This window comes from Gouania willdenowi, chromosome 18, assembly GCF_900634775.1.
Source record: "Gouania willdenowi chromosome 18, fGouWil2.1, whole genome shotgun sequence".
NCBI lineage: Eukaryota > Metazoa > Chordata > Actinopteri > Blenniiformes > Gobiesocidae > Gouania > Gouania willdenowi.
This window is the reverse complement of record NC_041061.1, coordinates 22,601,425-22,619,609: the sequence shown is the minus strand read 5'-3', so window position 1 is coordinate 22,619,609 and position 18,185 is coordinate 22,601,425. Positions and strand designations below refer to the sequence as shown.

Below are 18,185 nucleotides of genomic sequence, written 5' to 3'. Positions count from 1 at the left end.
AAAGGGTTAAAATAAGCTCCTTTCAGTGTTTATTCTGTTTGACTTATTTCCACTGTATTCAGGAAGATGTGAGCTCAGTGTGCACGTGAATGTTGCTCAGATGAGTGCAATGTTTTCTATGAATTATGAGCCACTTTTCTGGAGATTTAGGGATCTGTCACAGAGCTCTTCAGCCGACACTCGTTACATCGCAGCCCGATCGGTGATGTTTGCACAGCTGAAAACAGTGTCATGCATCAATGAAACATGTGTTCTACATATTTTAGCAAAGTGAAGTATATTTAAAGTCCACAGCTGAGGTTAGAGACTTCAAACCTGTTTCAGTCAGACTGCAGGCTCCATGTCTAGACCTTATGGGTGGCCTTTTTGTGCCTGTCGACAATTCGGCCCATTTGGCACTTTCATGCTTCACCGTTTGGACACACGGATGATAAAAAAAACAAAAAAAAACTGCGCGGATCAAGTGCACAGGAGGCGTCTTTGTGCTTTATTTAAGATATTTGCTTTTGTACTTGGTTGACTGGTTGGAAGGAGTGATGGAAGAGTGGGCGTGAGGAGGAACACTTGCACATTTTGCAACTGAAGGAAGCAGCTCGTGGTGAAGCAGGCCTTCAGTCCTCTCTCTGCTGTATGTGTGATTGATCTCCTGCTGGTTCTGTTAGAATATGACCTGCACACACACACACACACACGCACACACCCCCAATGCTGTTCCCTCACTCCGCCCCAAACTCAGGGTTCTCCTTACAGCAACAATAATGAGGACTCCGTTAATTTGCCCAAACGAGCAGGGGGCCTTTAGCGCAGGCAAGCAGTTAATTAACAACTAGTCTGTTACTTCATTAGCTCCACATGGAAGAGGAAGGGTGGTAGTGGTGGATGAGATGTGGGGGAGCGCGTATGATTAAATCAAGATGAAGATTGATAATCAGTGAAGGTGTCGATCTGACTTTAGAAAGCCCCTCCATATGTCGCAGTGTGGAATCTATGAAATAGCTAAGGTAGCAACCTTGATAATAGCGAGGTATTAGTGGATTAGCTGCTTCGCAAAAGGCACAAGTCAAGACACAAGCAATTCAATACATTCACGCACCAAACATGACATTTCTCACGCAGAGATGTAACATTAGGAACACAGACTATATTAAATAGATTAGATGAGACGAAGGCAGGCTGCTCTGCTTGAATCAACCAATCAGATTGAATGCAGTGGAACATTTAGCAAGACGGGCTGAGCATGGTAGAGCTTAACTGGAGCTTGGCACGGCCAAGTCAATAAGATCAACAACACATCAGCCAGTCAGGAAATAGCAGTGCTGTATCTGGGGGATCTGACCGGGAATGAGTATGTGTGTTCGCACTTTCCTTTCATCATGAGCGACATGGACGAAAACTCAAGCGAATTTTCCCTCAAAATGGCGATATACGATATAAATCTTGATTATTTTAATTCAAAAATTTAGGGTTAAATTTGCTGATGCAAAATGCCACACAGACATATTTATTAACAAACAGCTGATTTGGTTGATCAAATATGGATACTCGGGCTGCAAGGTTTATCGATATCGAATCGCAATCGAGGTTTTGACGACTGCAATAACGTAACCTCAAGAGGCTGAGGTTTTTTTTTCTGGCGTTTGATGTGGTTCACCAATCAGAATAGTGGAGCTTTGCGATCTCAAGGTTTGAGTTTCCATAAAGCAGATCCTATAGTGTTTAGACAGATTTCCAGAAGAGGGCGCTGTCCGCATAAAACCAAATATTTTTGAAAGTAGATGAACGTGTATTCTTCACTCATCATTTTAGCAGTTTATGCGCTTAAATATATCAAATATAAAAATTGCAAAATCGAATCGCAATATTGGTCCAAATAATCTCAATTAGGTTTTTAGTCAAAATCGTGCAGCCCTAATGGATACCTTGATCTGGGATGTCAGACAATTTAAGTCTAAAATGTTCAATGTTTAATATTGTTGCAGGTGGTGGCAATATTGGATTTTCAAATATGGTGATGTCAGTCAAGGTTATATAGGCATCATATTTAGATTCCCTGAGATCCAGAACCTTAGAAATGTGTTTTTAATTTTAATTATATGACTTTTGGTTGGCTAGTAACGGAAAAACCTATTTTTGGTTGGCCGCCATTTTGAATTGTCCAATATGGCGACCTCTTTGAGAATTGGCTTTAGCTCCCGCCAGATTAGAGTTCGGCAGGTCAAAAACTGCCAGTATGTCATGATTTAAGACAAATTCTTCCCCCAGAATACTATGACAGTGGTTCTCAACTGGTCCCACCCTGGGACCCACATTTTGCCACGGACATTAAATCATTTTTTTAGAATTCAACCAACAAAATGTTGTTTTTCAAAAATAGCAGTTGAAAACACATATATAATAAACATAAATCTGCATATTTTCATGTGTAACATGCATTTCACAGAATGCCTATCAAAAGAAAAGTTTCTTTCAAAATAAATTACAACATGAGACAATAAGCATTTATTTAACTTTGACCAGCTGTCCGCGACCCACCCAATACAGGTCCCGACCCACCAGTTGAGAATCACTGTTATAAGAGACAGCACGTGTGAGTGAGTTCTATAGTGTGGCTCGTTTAGGGGAAGGTCTCGGCTAGGATGCACTCAAAACTCCATTGAACTGTGTTTTTCATGCTGTTCTGAGAAGTAGTGAAAGCAGTAACTCATAAAATGAGTATTTTAATACAAAATAAGATGTAAAATATATATATTTTTATAGGTGTGCTTGTCATTTTCTATATTTCCAAAACTCAATATATCTTGAACCCCTCGCCCAGCCCTAATTTCCATTGCCGGTGTTCACAAACAGAAGCAGTTTCCAGACACTCTACAGTTCCTCTCAATCACATTCTGCTAAAGCTGTTAGCTTCGGGCTATGGCCAAGTCTCTTCTACTGAAATACAGTGTCATTCGCCCTGAGGGTCGCATTGGGGTTTCCATGAAATCTCTCCTCTCAGCATTTCTTTCCTCCATATACATATTCAGACCTGTACTTCAAAGAGGTCCTCTTCACCTTCGCTTTAATTCTTCAAGTACTCTTTTCGAACTTACAGCAGTGGCTTTTGTACGCACCATTGGAGACCAATTGCAGGTGTATAAGTAATGAAATACTAGCCTAAAGGTTAAAAAAGCCGTTCTGTTCTGCAGTGGCGGAGCTACAGAACATACATGACATTGGAGCTCATTGTGCTGATGCCTTCACCACTTCACCCCCTCTCTCATATCCTTTAAACTCATTAACCTTTTAAATTGTAGCATTGAGCTGCTACCTTGAAAAGTGGATTTTTAAGTAAAAGTGCTTTGAACATTAATTTTTCTCTCTTGGGAAGGAAGTGTAAAGTTCTCTTGAAGTACAGCGCACGCAGGTCAAAAGCAGAACAAAGTAATATACATGAAAGAGTTAATTATATATTGATGTGAGGGGTTCACTAAGTCCTTCACTAGCAACTAGTTTAAATTGAGTGATTTTATCAAAAAGATGACTATTTGATAGGATTACTTTGTTTCACATTTTAAACAGGTCATTTGAGGGCCCCAAGCAAAATCAGTATATAAGGGCCCATAGTGCGCACGCAATTTTTTTTGATTAAAACAAAACCATTTTGGTATTATTATTATCCAGGGCTTCCCCCCAAAAAGCTTGCTCAGCCTGGTGGTAGTGAAGCCCACCTGTGGCCCACCGTGTTTTTGTGAAAAGAAAATGTTAAAAGTTGACAGGAATTTTGAAATTGACTATTATGTGTTATTATAAGTCATTTATTAACGATACTTAAACGTAGAGTCTTACAAAAAGGCACAATCTTAGAATACGGTTTTAACAAACAAAAAAAATACAAATACGAACTTAAGTTAAATCCTAGTGAATCTTAAAACAAGCCATTGCTGGTCACATTTAAAAGTAAAATAAATTAACATAAATAAAATGCAAACATGGCCAAGGGGTAAATCCAGGAAACTCATAAGCTTTAGTGATTGACAAGCCGACAACATGATATTATAATTGATATTCCATTTTAGTCAGTGTACTGTATTTACATCAGATATTTTTTTTTCAACCAACAGAGGGCGCTGGTAACCCAGTGTTCGGTTGGCATGCAGCTAATAGAAAAACGTGACTTTTACAGATATTCACGTAATATTACAGATATTCTTTCGGTGCTGAAGGGGTAAGAAAGCATTTATCAACATGTTTAAGAGTAGTAGGCAATTCCGTCCACAGCCTATGCTTCTGATTCGATAAATTGTCTTTGACATGGCGACTGCTGTTGTTTGTATTGGGCGTTTTCTTCCACGCAACTTGTTTAAAATTACCTGATCAATCGTGGCAAGGTCAAGTCCAATGTCACTCTCTAAGTTGCCAGTTTGTAATTCCAAACAAATGCATGGCTGGATAGATTACTGGAAATGCACCCTGCAGTTTTGATGCACGCAATGCACAGCAGTACCAGTAACATACAAGTGGGGTTGCCAGGTTGGGGGCCCTCTAGTCGCCAGGCTGGGCCGGCCACAATTATAAACCATCTCTATTACGGTACATAGATATATGTGGGATTATGTCTTGGAAGCCAAGGTGGTAAATAAATACTTAAAGAATCAGTGAAAGATGCTACTCCAACACAAAGCTAACAAAGCGATTTACAAACTGAAAAATTTTAATTGCTTAACCACATAACTCACAATTAAAAAAAAAAAAAGTGACTTGTACATTATCGAGAAGTTGAAGGTAGAAATTGCCACTCGAATGTTTGTTTTTTGACTCTACAGTAAACGAGTTGTTGATAAACTGGTCATGTGACTTGAACTTTGGAAAAGTTTTGCCCGTTGCATTGTGGGATTTGGAGTCCCGTAAAAGGATGGAAAGAAAAAGTTCTACAAGTGTTTTTTTTCATTCTTGCCTCGATTTCTTGTGTTTCTTCATCAAACAAGGAAGACAGTGATTCACTTGACGTTTATCATGTTCATCATAATATGACATTGCTACATTTTTGGCCGTATTGCAGTGTGTATGTGGAAGTCAAAATATCAATTGTTTTGTAAATAACTTTTAGTCTCTTTGGCAGAATCTGAGGACACTCCCACAGTTTGTTGAAATGAAAGAAAGATGGGTTTTCGGTTGGTTCAGTGCATTCTACTGCAAAACTGTTATTGGACGACGTCATCAAGAAATCCCAGACATTAACGTTTCTTTACCACACCTTGAAATCAGCTTGCACTCTCTATTTGAGTCTTGAGTCGATATTTGCAAATCTGGAGTCAAATTAGCCAAATTGCCTCACCCATTTAAATGTGATTTTCCTTTACGAAAACCTGTAAGTTAATTAAGAATGAAGCTCTTTTCCATGGGGAGTCTAATTTAGACAAATCAAATCTGTTCTGAAGCCACCAACTCAATATTCTATTTACATTTACAATCCATTTATAGGTCATTGAGCAGATTTGAAGCCAGTCTTTCAGGTTATCCTAATAATCACAGCATATGGATGAAGTAGGAGGTGAATGAAGCCTGAGGTGATGCTGAAAGGCAAACTAAATAAATAGTTTTAACACAAAAAAAAACAACTTGTGATTTGCTGTTATTGTATCTTTATCACGTCTTTTGTGGAAGTTTTTTTTTTTTTTTTTTACCACGCCATAAAAAAGATTTGACTGACTTCAAAAGATTCACAAAATTTGAATAAAGTGACTCATACTGGAAAAAAAACACACCGCTATTCATTATTTAATCCGTTTTGAATTGAATATTTATGAGGTCATATGGAGCTATCAATGAAAATGTATTATGTATTACTTGTCAGAAGCTCCCAATTAAACGCTTAATACAAGTATACGCTATTTTTTAAGCTAACGATGTTGAATGCTAACCACAGTGCTAGCTAGTTTGTGGCTTGTAAAGATGGTTGTATTGTTGTCCGGACTTTCCTTTAGACGTCACTCTACCTTTGTCATCCGGTCATCGAGAGCTGAACAGGAAGCAAAGGACACTTCGTTCCACCATATTAATAATGGATATTACTCCCATGCTGACTGCCAATGATTAATAATGGAAAGGCAGAGTAATTACGAGACACTCGTTGTATATATATTAAACATATCCTTCCTCATTCTCTACCTTATTTTCATACATCACATCCATCCGTCTGCCCGCCCTCTAGCCCTTTTTCATCCGTTTTCTTTGTTTCTGTAAGTGACATTTTGTTTTTGAGTATGGCTTCACTACATGGTACAACAGAGGGGACAAGTAACAAAGTACAAATACTTAATTTAAGTAGTTTTTCGGGTATCTGTACTTTACTTGAGTATTTATTTTTTTGGTGACTTTTTACTTCTTACTTCTTACAACAAATATCTTTACTTTCCACTCCTTACATTTTAAAAATGAGCGTGTTACTTTTAAGTCCTTCGAAGATGACTTAATGATGATCTACGCATCAATAGCGACGCTCTGTGAGTCTGGTGCAAGGCTTCATGTCTGTTCCATTTGTCAATGTCCGTGTGTGAACTAAGTTTGTATGTCCGTGTGAATGTCCGCATGTTTATGCTTCTGTCCATCCACTCTTTTTATTATGTCCATGCATTATTAAATAAAGAGTCTCGGCTCAAATCCGGGCGGCCATCTTGAATTATGTCTTCACCAGCGCGTCATCGCAAAAAAAGAATGGATGAAATGGAATGAATGGAATTAAGTTAAAGCGTAATTAAGCTTGTACAAGATCAAGGAATTATTCGTGTGTAGGATGGACGAGTCTTTTCCTTTTTATTTCGGAATTCAAATCGGAATAAACCAGCTACCTAATTTGGATTTAAGTTTTATTCAGAATTACCATTTTCATTCGGAATTGTGTGTTTACAAGGTCAGTTTAAAGAGGATTTAACTTTTATTCTGAATTAAAGGGGAATTAAAACTCTCATGTAAACATGGCCATTGCTTTGCAGTATTCCGCGGCTCAGTACTGCACCTTCTGGACATTTAATACCGGTACACATCCAATAATCTGACGTAGCGTGTCAAATAATGCACACAAGTCTGAGGCGTGTGACCCCTGCTGAAGAACACAATGGTTAGCAGAAAACATAGATTAGTTCATGTCTGGCAATGATTGAACTGACTGAGTGCGCTCGCTACTTGCCAATAGCAGTAGGTCAGATAACAATGGATAGAAGTCACCTTTACCTTTGAGCAGGTGATGAGAGAAAACCTTGCGTTTCTTGCATTGCTTCAATTTTTGTCTATAGTTCTAAGGTCAACTGAAACACTAGCTTCTTTTTGATTCTTGCTCTTGTGATATATAACCATATAAAGTGTTCCAAATGGTTCTTTTATCATTAAATCACTCTTTGTTGAAGAAAGAGTGAAAAGCTGCTTCGGTTCACTCTGAACATGTTTCGGATCTTTTTTTGTTTTTTTTTTTTTTTGTCAGTAAGCTTTTCTTCACCTCTTAAAACCACAATCTCTGCCAATTGGCAGCTTTTCCTTGTCAATTACAACATAAGTGTGATCAAAGCAGCTCGACTAAGAGAGCAGCTCTGTGGTGTTGTCAGCTAGTGTTCAACTTCACATCCAGATATTGACAGAAGAGCAGCCTGTCAGGGTGTGGATTCTCTGACTGGTCACGGATTAGGAAGAAGCTAATTGCAATGACAAAGGGATGCCTTAGAATGTTGCATTAGAGAAAAAGGAAACAAAGGAAGTCGTCTGAAGTGGCAAATATCTTAAGATTTTTGTTTTTTTTTGTTTGTTTGCCTTTTCTTTCAAGATTGTTCTTCACATTCTTTAGCCTTTTTCATTTTCTTTCTTTTTTTTTCCCAATAAAGTGCATTTCATTCCAAAAATGTGCTGCAGTTAACGGTACGCACCAGCTGAATGTGTGTGTTGGCCAATGGTTCTGTGGTCTCCGTGTATTTTAGCCTTCAATTAACCACTGTTCTCAGTGGGCTTTAAAGCAGACTGCTGCTCTCCTGGAGCTTTTAGTGCGTTAATGTAGTCAGGGAACAGCATGCTCTGCATGGGCTGAAAGCACTGATATACATTTGTCTGGATCCACTATCTGGAACGTAGAGTTTGTAAATGAGATGGATGATTGCAGAGCGGCTGAGACACTGTAGTGATAAAACATGGGAGTAGAAACTTTTGGATTTAATGTCAGATTTATCACATTTTATGTTATATTTAGACGTTTTATGTTTTGCCATCAGCTCCCTGCATGAACACACACACACACACAGAGATGCCTATGCTTTTGGGTACATTTGCATATTATGAACATGCAGTTTAGAGCCTCTGATTTTCCTTTTAAAAACGTCCCCTCATTTATTTCCGTTTCTCTGGCTTTCCTAAATCAGATGTCATTAATGGCTAATAAACTTAATACAATTAATTGAGGAAACCATTGTTAATATTTTTATATTTAATTTTCAAAACATTCAACACTCAACATGTTGGTTAGGGTTTTGTCATAGAGCTATTTCCACTATTTCCACTCTTTGTATTGTTTGCAGTGTTGTGCTAGTTACTGAAAAAAAGTAACCAGTTACCGTTACTAGTTACTTCATTCACAAAGTAACTAAGTTACTATTTTGATTACTTAAACCAAAAAGTAATGCGTGACTGGAAAAAGTAACTTTTGAGTAACTTAGAATTAAAGAATGTGTTATTTATTTTGGGTCATTTGTGTCCGTACAGCTTCATATCAGTGCTGTAATAATATAATAATCCACTGTTGATCAACTGTTATAAAACAACCATAAATGATGTGCATATAAAGCACAAAACAGCTGCTCCAAAATTAAGAGTACATTTTCAGCCTTAGCACAGTAATGTAAAGTAAGCTGTGCATATTCCAGGTGCACATTCTGCTGTTGAAAATGCTTATAAAAATAAATGTGGAAAAGCTAATTCACAGCATTTTTTTCAGCTACACAATGCTAAACATATCAGGCTAACAAGCTGCTGTTAGCGGTGACTCAGCAGTAGCAACAGACTGCTTATTTACAACAACATACCGTGCAATAGTTTGGCTGACCTGTCCCTGGATAACAGTCACAGTCCGTTAAAATCCAGCCGCACCGTTAGCTTAGCTTCACTGATGCATCTTTTGGACACAAAAATAATACGCGTATTTCCACTCTGAGAAGCTTGTCCTGCTCTCGCATTGACTCGCCATGATTGGTGCACGTGATGTAAACAGAAACACGCTGACAATGCTTCTTCTTCTACTGGCACGGCATCCCGCAAAAATTTGTAGCGCCACTGTAAACAGGAAGTACACTGCAGCTCGCAAAGTAATGGGCAAACTCACCATATTGTTATTATGGCACTTAGTGTTGTTCCAATACCCTTATTTGTTTTGTCCCGATGCCAATACACTGTCGATACCCAGTTGCATAGTATCGGCCGACACCGATATATGTCGATACTGCAGGGTTTAGAAAAAGATATCTTTCGCCAAAAATCAGATCCTCGAAATCGCCAACATTTTCTCTTGTGTGTAGGGACGTTCGTTTGTTTTTCGGCAACATGAAAACAGAGCCCCACGTTTGGTTCAGAGCGGCAGCTAGGGGCCAATAGCGATAGCTTGCCTCGACCTGCACTGAACACGTAACCATAGAGTGAGAGTCGGGAGAGAGAAAAACACAAGGCGCTGCGTTTGAAGAAGAGTTTGATGCCGTCAATGGCATCGGTGTGTTATTAGTTAGTACTTGGCGATAACAATGCCAGGCTTTTAGTGCCGTATACAGTAGGTATCGGCTAAACATTAAAGGAAATGCTATGAAGAGATATTAATGATTGCATATCCTCTGAGAATGCTTGTTATATTAGGCACTTTGAAAAAAACAGGAGCATTCCTTGCAGTTAATGATTTACATATTTTTTTTAGAATGTGTCTTCTAAGTACAAGTTCTCTCTTCTTAGATCTGTTCTATCTTTGGTTTGAAAATGTGTAGGAATGTGTTTGTCCCTCCCACATGGCTGTGTGAACACCTCGCCCACCAGCGGCTCTTATCAAAGCAGTGTTTTCATGTGATCAAGCTGTAATCATACCACAAATAGCAATAAATACCGCATCCATTTCCACCAGGAACCTCAGCAACGTCTTGGCGCAGAGAGTAGTTATTAGTTGATTGGTGGCCTGTCAGCTTTGCATCCTGTCGGAGCCACTGAGAGAAGCCTCTGATAGGCTGGCATGTTGACAGAGGGCGACAGAGGGTTGACGGGCGCCATCAGAGGAGGAGCGAGAGGCGTTTGCACCGTGGTCCGTAGGCAAAGTTTCCAAAAATAGCTGGCATTGACAGGACAATGATGGGTCTGTGTGTGTGTGTGTGTGTGTGTGTGTGCGTGCTTCTGCATCCTGTGAAATCCTATTAACAGCAGCTCAAGCAGTTGTATCGTCAGAAATCTCTCGAGTCACTAGGAGTCGACAGATAAAAAGAGAAAGTGATGGAACGTGTGTAAAAAACATGTCAACACATCTTGGGAAATACCATGATTGTTCTCATTTTGTTCAAGCGACACAGTGAATGAAGAGTAACACAAACTATCCTTGCTCAAGAGTCTTCCTCGCAAGGTGCGACACGGGTTGAGAAGCTCTTTTATTCAGGTGTGCAGATAGAATCGCTAATCAGCGATTGATTTCATCACTTTCTCAAGGGGAAGCAGGAAGGTAAAGGCTGGGGGAGGGGGAGGGGAGAGTCAGGGGTAGACAAGCGAGGCGTGAGGGGATCACACTGCCAGATTAATAAAAACAGACAAAAGCATAAAGGGAAATTAAAAACTGCAATAAGCAACCCGTACCAGAAGATATTTGTAAGTCACGCTTTGTTTGAAAGCTCGGAAATATCAATTGGTTAAACTCTTTTTTCTTAGAAAATAACAAAAAAGAAAACAAAAGCACAGAGTGCAAACCTTTGCCATGCAAATCTCTTCCTTTCCAGATATTTGCATTTATCTGGATCAGTGATCAACGCACTATGATCATTCTCACTTAAAAGACAAATGTATATCTCCATTAATAACAATACAGCAGGTAAGAATGTATGGTAACCAATTTAAAAAAATAAATAAATAAATCAAATCCAGATGAAACTTGTTGGGGTAATTGGGGAACCAGCATTTAATGGAATTTTCCATGATGTGAGGTTTATCTTTGATTAAGATTTTATCAAAACCAGTTGCTTTTGACTTAATTCTGCTAACATTATGGTGGTCAAATTATGACCTCCTTGGTGGAGGTAATTAAAATAATCTGTTATTGTTGGTGAATTTGCTCTTTCTCTTGGGAGGTGGAAGGTGCTAAATAATGGTCTGCATTTATTCAAACACTACAGAGAGGCAGGTTAAATAGGGCATTTGAGTAAATAGTAAAAATGAATCAATGAATAAGGCAATGGTTCTCAAATTCAGGGGCGTGAGAACGCCTTTGCTGAACATTGAGCATAAAAAAAATACTCAAATTCAAAGAGTTTGAGTTTGAGTATTTTTACGACTTTTGAAGAAGAATAGTCCCATTTCCTTTTCCAATCAAGGTTACTTTTTTACCCATTTTGTTGAAACGTTATTGCAGGGGTGGTGGTTAATGAAGAGCCTAATGCTGCGTTCACTGTGGCACCGGACGCTTCTGCCGCACAAAACGTTCCACAGGTTTCGCAGGCTCAAAAAATGTCCCCATTCGCTTCATATGCGCGTCTGCTATTTCACTGCCTGCTGAAGCGAGGAGCTGCGCTCCTTTTTCTCCTCTCATAAACATAAACCACCAGTGAATAAAGCCGGTGTGATTAGCAGCTATTGCTATGCTAGCTCAATGCTACAGAGAGAACTTTTATCTGCTACTACCACCTCCTCGCTGATTCTCCTCCACGCCAAATCCTTCCTAGTCCAGTCCCGGTTATAAAGGCCGTGTCATACAGCTCCAGGTGGTCACACACAGCTTCTACTCCATGGTTGAATGGGTGAACAGAACGGTGTCTGTGTTGACGGCTTGACGTCATCGTCAACAAAGACTGATTGGCTTTTGTCATGGGAAACAGTTGGAGGAATATTTTCACCTCTTGCACGAAAAATCGGGAGCGCGCTCGCACGGCCAACGCTCTTGACGCGCGGATCGAACCGCACCGCCGCACCGGAAAGATTTTGCCTCTGGGACGCATCTAACCATTGACTTTGTATGTAATCTGGTCACACGAACATTTCGTGACACATCTGGTGTGAGCGCAGCGTTAAAGCTCATAAATAAAAGACAAATAAAGACAGAGTGTAGGTGTCATAGATCAATAAATTGAAGATTCTTTACAATAATTCACAGAGAAATGTTGAAGGTTGGAATTCCTGCTCAAAAATCTGTTCAGATCTTAACTGTAACCACTCTCTTTTTGACGTTGTCGGAAAAGTTTTGTGTGTGCGTGTGTGTGGAAGCATTTGGTTGATCGCACGTTTAAAAATATATTGTTGAAATAAAAAAAAAAGTAATTTATCTTTTAATTACAAAGTGTGATTTATTTTTTAAACTCTGTGTCACAATGTCGGAGAGTCTTAGTTTTAATCCAATTTGCAGTGCATGATATAACACTCAGCCAAAGAGCCACGTTTAATTAAATGATTTATGCTAAAAGCAAACGAGTCACGTTGAAGCGCAAGTCCTGGAATAAGAAAACAAATGAGCTAATGAGAATAAGTGTGTGAAAATGAGGGAGCGTTGCTTTTTTTTTTTTTTTTTAAAAGCCATAACCCATTCAATTTTGAGTTTTTCCCAGAATGCCCTCTGAAGATTAAAATCCAATGACGGACAGCGGGCTGGCGTGAAACCGCTTTGTTTGCTCTTGACTTTAATTGACTAATTGCTTGGATATTTCATTTCACCTCATGCAGTCCAATGAATTACGACAGCACTGTGCTCTGACTGGTGTCCCAATGAGGTAGAAGCTGCTATTGATCACAGAATCGGTCCTGTTTTGTGCAACTTTGGTGCTTTCTCTTGCAATTTTGCTGATTTAGTTTTTCACGTTCGCTCCAAATAATCCAAAATCACAGCTCAGGGGAAGCACAAAGCGCTGAAGAATCCAGTAAGCCACACCCTCTTTGTGCAGACACACTGAGCGTTTTGTGTTTGGAACAATGAATCACAGGATTTGAACCGTGGAGAAATGGAAACAAAAAGCAAATGAAAAATGAAACAATCGCATTTTTATTCAACCTAATGAGGTTTGACTCTTTTATGGGGACTTTGGTTTTCAGGCTGGGGACAGACGAGGAATGTCCCATGACCACACCTGCTAACACAAAAACCGCTCCATCGCTGCCAAATGCACAGTGACTGACTGCTTCAATGGAGTGCGACGTAGAATAGCAGAGATAGATTGGAGACTCATAAATGTGTAATGAGCCCACCTGCTGTTTATTGTGATGCAGACACAACAGTGTTGAAGGTGGAGAATGTCCCTGTTATTTCCCTGAGCCTGGCTGTGCTGACACATCGTGGTTCGAGCTTTTGAAAACAATAATCAACAACTACTGCACAAAGGGAACACTTAGATTGAGGACCATGTCCAGTAATCTCACTTTAACACTGGCCACGTTTACATGGGAGCTTTAATTCCTCTTTAAAGCAGAATAAAAGTTAATTCCTCTTTAAACTGACCATGTAAACACTTAATTCCTAATGCTAATTTAATTCCGAATTAAACTTCCAAAGTAGGTGGCTGGTTCCTCTTTCTTGTAAATATTTAACTTGCTTAATTCCGCTTTAAGGTAATTCGGGTTGTTTTGCAAATGCGCGATTTACCGCGATGACGACATAATCCAAGATGGCCGTCCAGACTATTTGTTTATAAGAAGTGTCACCTAGTACGTAATGCGTATCTATATACTGGCAGTTTATCCGTACGAAAGATGATGTTACTGGACCTTTTCTACATAAGCGTAATGTGTTTTCACCGTATCAGGGTGGTCTAAGGTGCCGAATCCCACATTAGACATATATATTTTTTCATTTTAACGTATTTAACACGACAAATTCCACCTTTAAAAATACATGTACGAAAAAAAAATTACATTTTAGGGTATTTCCTGGGTAAGCAGAACACTTTAATTCCGAATGATTTAATTCAGAATAACTAATTCCAAATTTAAAAACATCATGTAACCGTGGCCAATATTAGGAAGCTGCTGATGCCCCGAGGCATCGGGCATCATGTGTCATGTGCTATTTTATTTATTTTATAATAGAGTAAGTCCTAAATGTACAGTAATGGTTTTTTGACTTAAATCAACTATATATTATTATATTTGTTCCTGTACTTTTTCTTTGTATCTACCAGCTAAGGTTCTTTACCATTTTCATATTAAATGTTGGATATTTGAACCTCAAACTGGTTACGTTCATTCATCCTTTCCTAGATAATCAATGCTAAATATTACTGTAATTTGTAGCCATAAATATCATAGGAATGATCTATTCTTTGAATGTTTCAACATAAATATCCAAGATCTCTGTAGTAGAAATGAACTTAAAGAGCACCGGTATTAGTTAGTGCTTCATATCCAGTATTCATGTACTGTACTGTACGTTTGTTTTATTGGTGCATTGGTCACATACAGAGTTTATATATAATGTACATAATAAACACATAAGTTCCCTAAAACACAGTGACTGTACATAGATACAGATATGTATTTGGGAGTGTTATTTTTGTAGTCAGCATTAGTAATAATTTTTGCATTATTTTATACAGTGTTGGGCAAGTTATTTTCAAAATGTAGTACATTACATATTAGTAATTACTGTCATTTAAAAGTAATTAGTTACATTACAATATTACTGTCTCTGAATGCGTTGCACTACTTTTGAGTTACTGTCACCAAAATAACCACAGAAGTATGACTAGCATTCTAAACTGCTAAAATAGTTTATTGCAGCTGATTATATACAGTATCCTGTGGAGAGTGCTGTGGTATAGCATAATGACTAACAACTTAATATAATAGGCACAGTGAAGGCTCATGGCGCAATACAATAAGTAACAATAACTGTCAGAATCACAAAAGCAGACAAAGTTAAAGTCTGGTAAGTTATGATAAAGATATTGTAAATATTTACAGTCTAGGCCTATTCATATGAAACACAATAGAGCTAGAATCAACTATAATGTAACCTATAGCCTCATGATGTGACAAGACGCACAATCTCTTTCGTTTTCTTTCTGTTCTTTTATTCTGTTTTAATTAAAGTTCAAAGCAAAAAGCTGGCATATGCACTGGGATTGGTAACCTTTTAAATGTCGCATGTTAATTTACAATATCTGTCGGCTTTTTTAGTGCTGCTAACATGGTGACCAGTAAAATTGTAACACTATTTTCTATGAGCGCTCAATCGAGATAACATGACCACCAGTCTAAATGTAACACTATTTATTTTCTGAGCCCTCAATACAAACCAGTCATGAAGTGTATAAATAAATACAATAACTCAGCACCGAAACAATCCAGGGAATTGCATCATTTTCAACTGCCGTCAACATGACGGCGGCAGCGGCTCCGGTCAGCTCTGCTGTTGTGTTTAGCTGCCAGCTATCGGTGTTTCTACTGTTCCACTGTTGACAGAGGCTGCATATCCTCCACCATGTCTTGGTTGAAGTAGCACAGCAGACTGAGAGAAACTTAATTTCTGCTGCTTTGTCTGACTCTTTTTTTTTTTTTGCACTTTCGTCCTATGCTCGCTTTCTCTTCACCGCGCCTGCATCTCTCTCTGTCATTTTGGTGTTAGCGTGACACCATTCCCGCCGTTTCTTCAAGTTACTGGTAGAGGTGTCCCGAGCCGATATTAATATCGAATATCAGTTCGATATCAGCCAGAAAACAAATATTGGATTTTATCGGACTGCATCTAAAATCACCGATATAACCGCTCCGATAAAATTTTCCGTTCCAGCTCTTCTATCCATAGGTGACTGTGGTTCACACTCCAACACAGTAACCTACTGATGCTGACTATTGTTCTCTGTTTGAGTTACATCACTTGATCAAGCCTTTTCTAACATCCCACACTACAAAATAAGTAATAAAAGTATGTATGATTTGTGCTGATATTGTATCGGATCAATATCGTTATCGGCCGATATGCAAGGCTGTAATATCGGTATCATATCGGAAGTGACAAAGTTGTATCGTGACATCCCTAGTTACTGGTGCTGTTTTTCACATTTCAGGTTAATATGCGTTGTAACGCGCGTTACTGATGTTTGTAATGGGTATAATATTACCGAAGTTTTATCAGTAATGCGTTACATTACTGCGTTAAAGCAAAAAGTTATACATGACTGTAATTGCATTACTTTTGTAACGCGTTACGCCCAACACTGATTGTACAGTACATGTTACACACATTGTGGTTGGCGTGAATCTCGAGACGGTCCATATATTTATTTCTATTTTTTTCTTTTGCCCCCCCCATCAAGAAGCTCAAACTCCGCCTATGATTGGTCCCCAATATGAACTACTTCTCTAGAGAATACTGTTAGCTTAGCTTAGCTTGGTGCTATGTCTCAAAGGGGAATAGCTCACGTGTATTTCATTGTGACACCGTCGCTGTAAGGAACTCTCTTTCTGCCGGTTGCACTTTCTGTTTCACTGCCACCAAATTGAAGGTTACATACTTAATATCGGACCAGAAAAGCCTGTGTGTGTGTGTGCGTGTGCGTGTGCGTGTGCGTGTGCGTGCGCGTGCGCGTGCGCGTGCGTGTGTGTGTGTACACCTTTTCAGTGTGAATCTGTTTCCATGGTGGGTGTGATATGTTTGTTGGCTGGGATAACCTTCAACCGCTGCTCAGCCAATTGGAACAGGCCGGACGCAAAGACAGCCTTGTTTCTGGCATGTTGTTGTTTTTCTTTTCAAGGTGTGTGTGTGTGTGTGTGTGTGTGTGTGTGTGTGTGTGTGTGTGTGTGTGTGTGTGTGTGTGTGTGTGTGTGTGTGTGTGTGTGTGTGTGTGTGTGTGTGTGTGTGTGTGTGTGTGTGTGTGTGTGTGTGTGTGTGGGGGGGGGGGGGGGGGGGGGGGGGGGGGTAGTGATGTGATGGTAGGTTAGAATCTTGAAGAGGTATGGAACAGGCACACAAAGGCAAAAGAGGAAGCAGACAAACATGCCTTAATTCATGCACACACTTAAAAGCAAGGCGTGTGTCTGCCTTCAAGGTCATGAAACGGGCCTGATGTGGTGGAAGGTAAATAAGTGATTATTGCTGCGGAAACAAGCGCGTGGCTGTCTTTATTGTTATGCTAATGTCGAGAGGAAATGTGGCGAGCTAATCTCCATTGGCCGCCGTAGCTTAAACTTAGCTTAAGATGACCTTTTTAAACATGCACGTATTCATATGGACAAAACACATTGTCCGCACAACAGAATATTTGATCACAGAAGATCCTTCATTAAAGTTAATAAACATTAAATCTAACATTGGTGATGTTTCCGTCAACTAAGTCCAAACTGAGCCTTTGTGAATTGAATATAATGATTGGAGATCTAAAATATCTGATGAAGTTCTGCAGCTTTACATTAGCAGCTTCTATTGGTACATATTAGCAGAAATGCATATTTAGTTTATGAACCCACGTTTGCTAACAACATGCTAACCTGTATAGAGATCAGCTAGCAGGGGTTTTTTTTAGCCATGAAAGTGTGGCATGTGTCCGTTGTACAAACTTGTTTACGCTTTGTATTAAACCACAGTTTCATTCTCACAACTTCTACCTTTTTTCTCCCTGATATCGTGTAGAGTCGAGGCAGATGAACAAAACCATTTCTAACTCACTTGTTTCGTTACCATAGCATTACCCAGGCAACATTTTTACCAATATTTAAGCCTTTAAGAGCAATTTTTTTGCAGGTTTTATTAATTTTTAATCAATTTATACTTTTTTATTTAGCTATGTTTGATATTTTTATTTAGAAATGAGGGGGGTAAGCTACCTGTAACTGTTGCTCTCTGTAATGTTTGGCCAAACGCACCAAAGTACAGTACTATGTGTGTGATTGTACACCTTTTTATCATAGTTAGCTTAGAAATATAAAGCCATAAGAGTTTCTTAAAATTTCCCAGAGATAAGTAAAGTATAATTTTTGACGCTGGCGTTTGCCGTTATTGACGGACAGTGGCAATCAGAGTT

The 18,185-nt window shown here is 39.0% G+C and overlaps 1 protein-coding gene and 1 long non-coding RNA gene across 2 annotated transcripts in view; one reads left to right on the top strand and one right to left on the bottom strand.

The window, feature by feature from the left end:
* sorcs2 (sortilin-related VPS10 domain containing receptor 2) overlaps positions 1-18,185 on the top strand; it is a 462,702-nt gene that overhangs the window by 59,779 nt on the left and 384,738 nt on the right. The gene's annotated exons all lie outside the window — the stretch shown is intronic.
* LOC114480740 (uncharacterized) overlaps positions 1-18,185 on the bottom strand; it is a 57,617-nt gene that overhangs the window by 29,998 nt on the left and 9,434 nt on the right. The window lies entirely within an intron of this gene.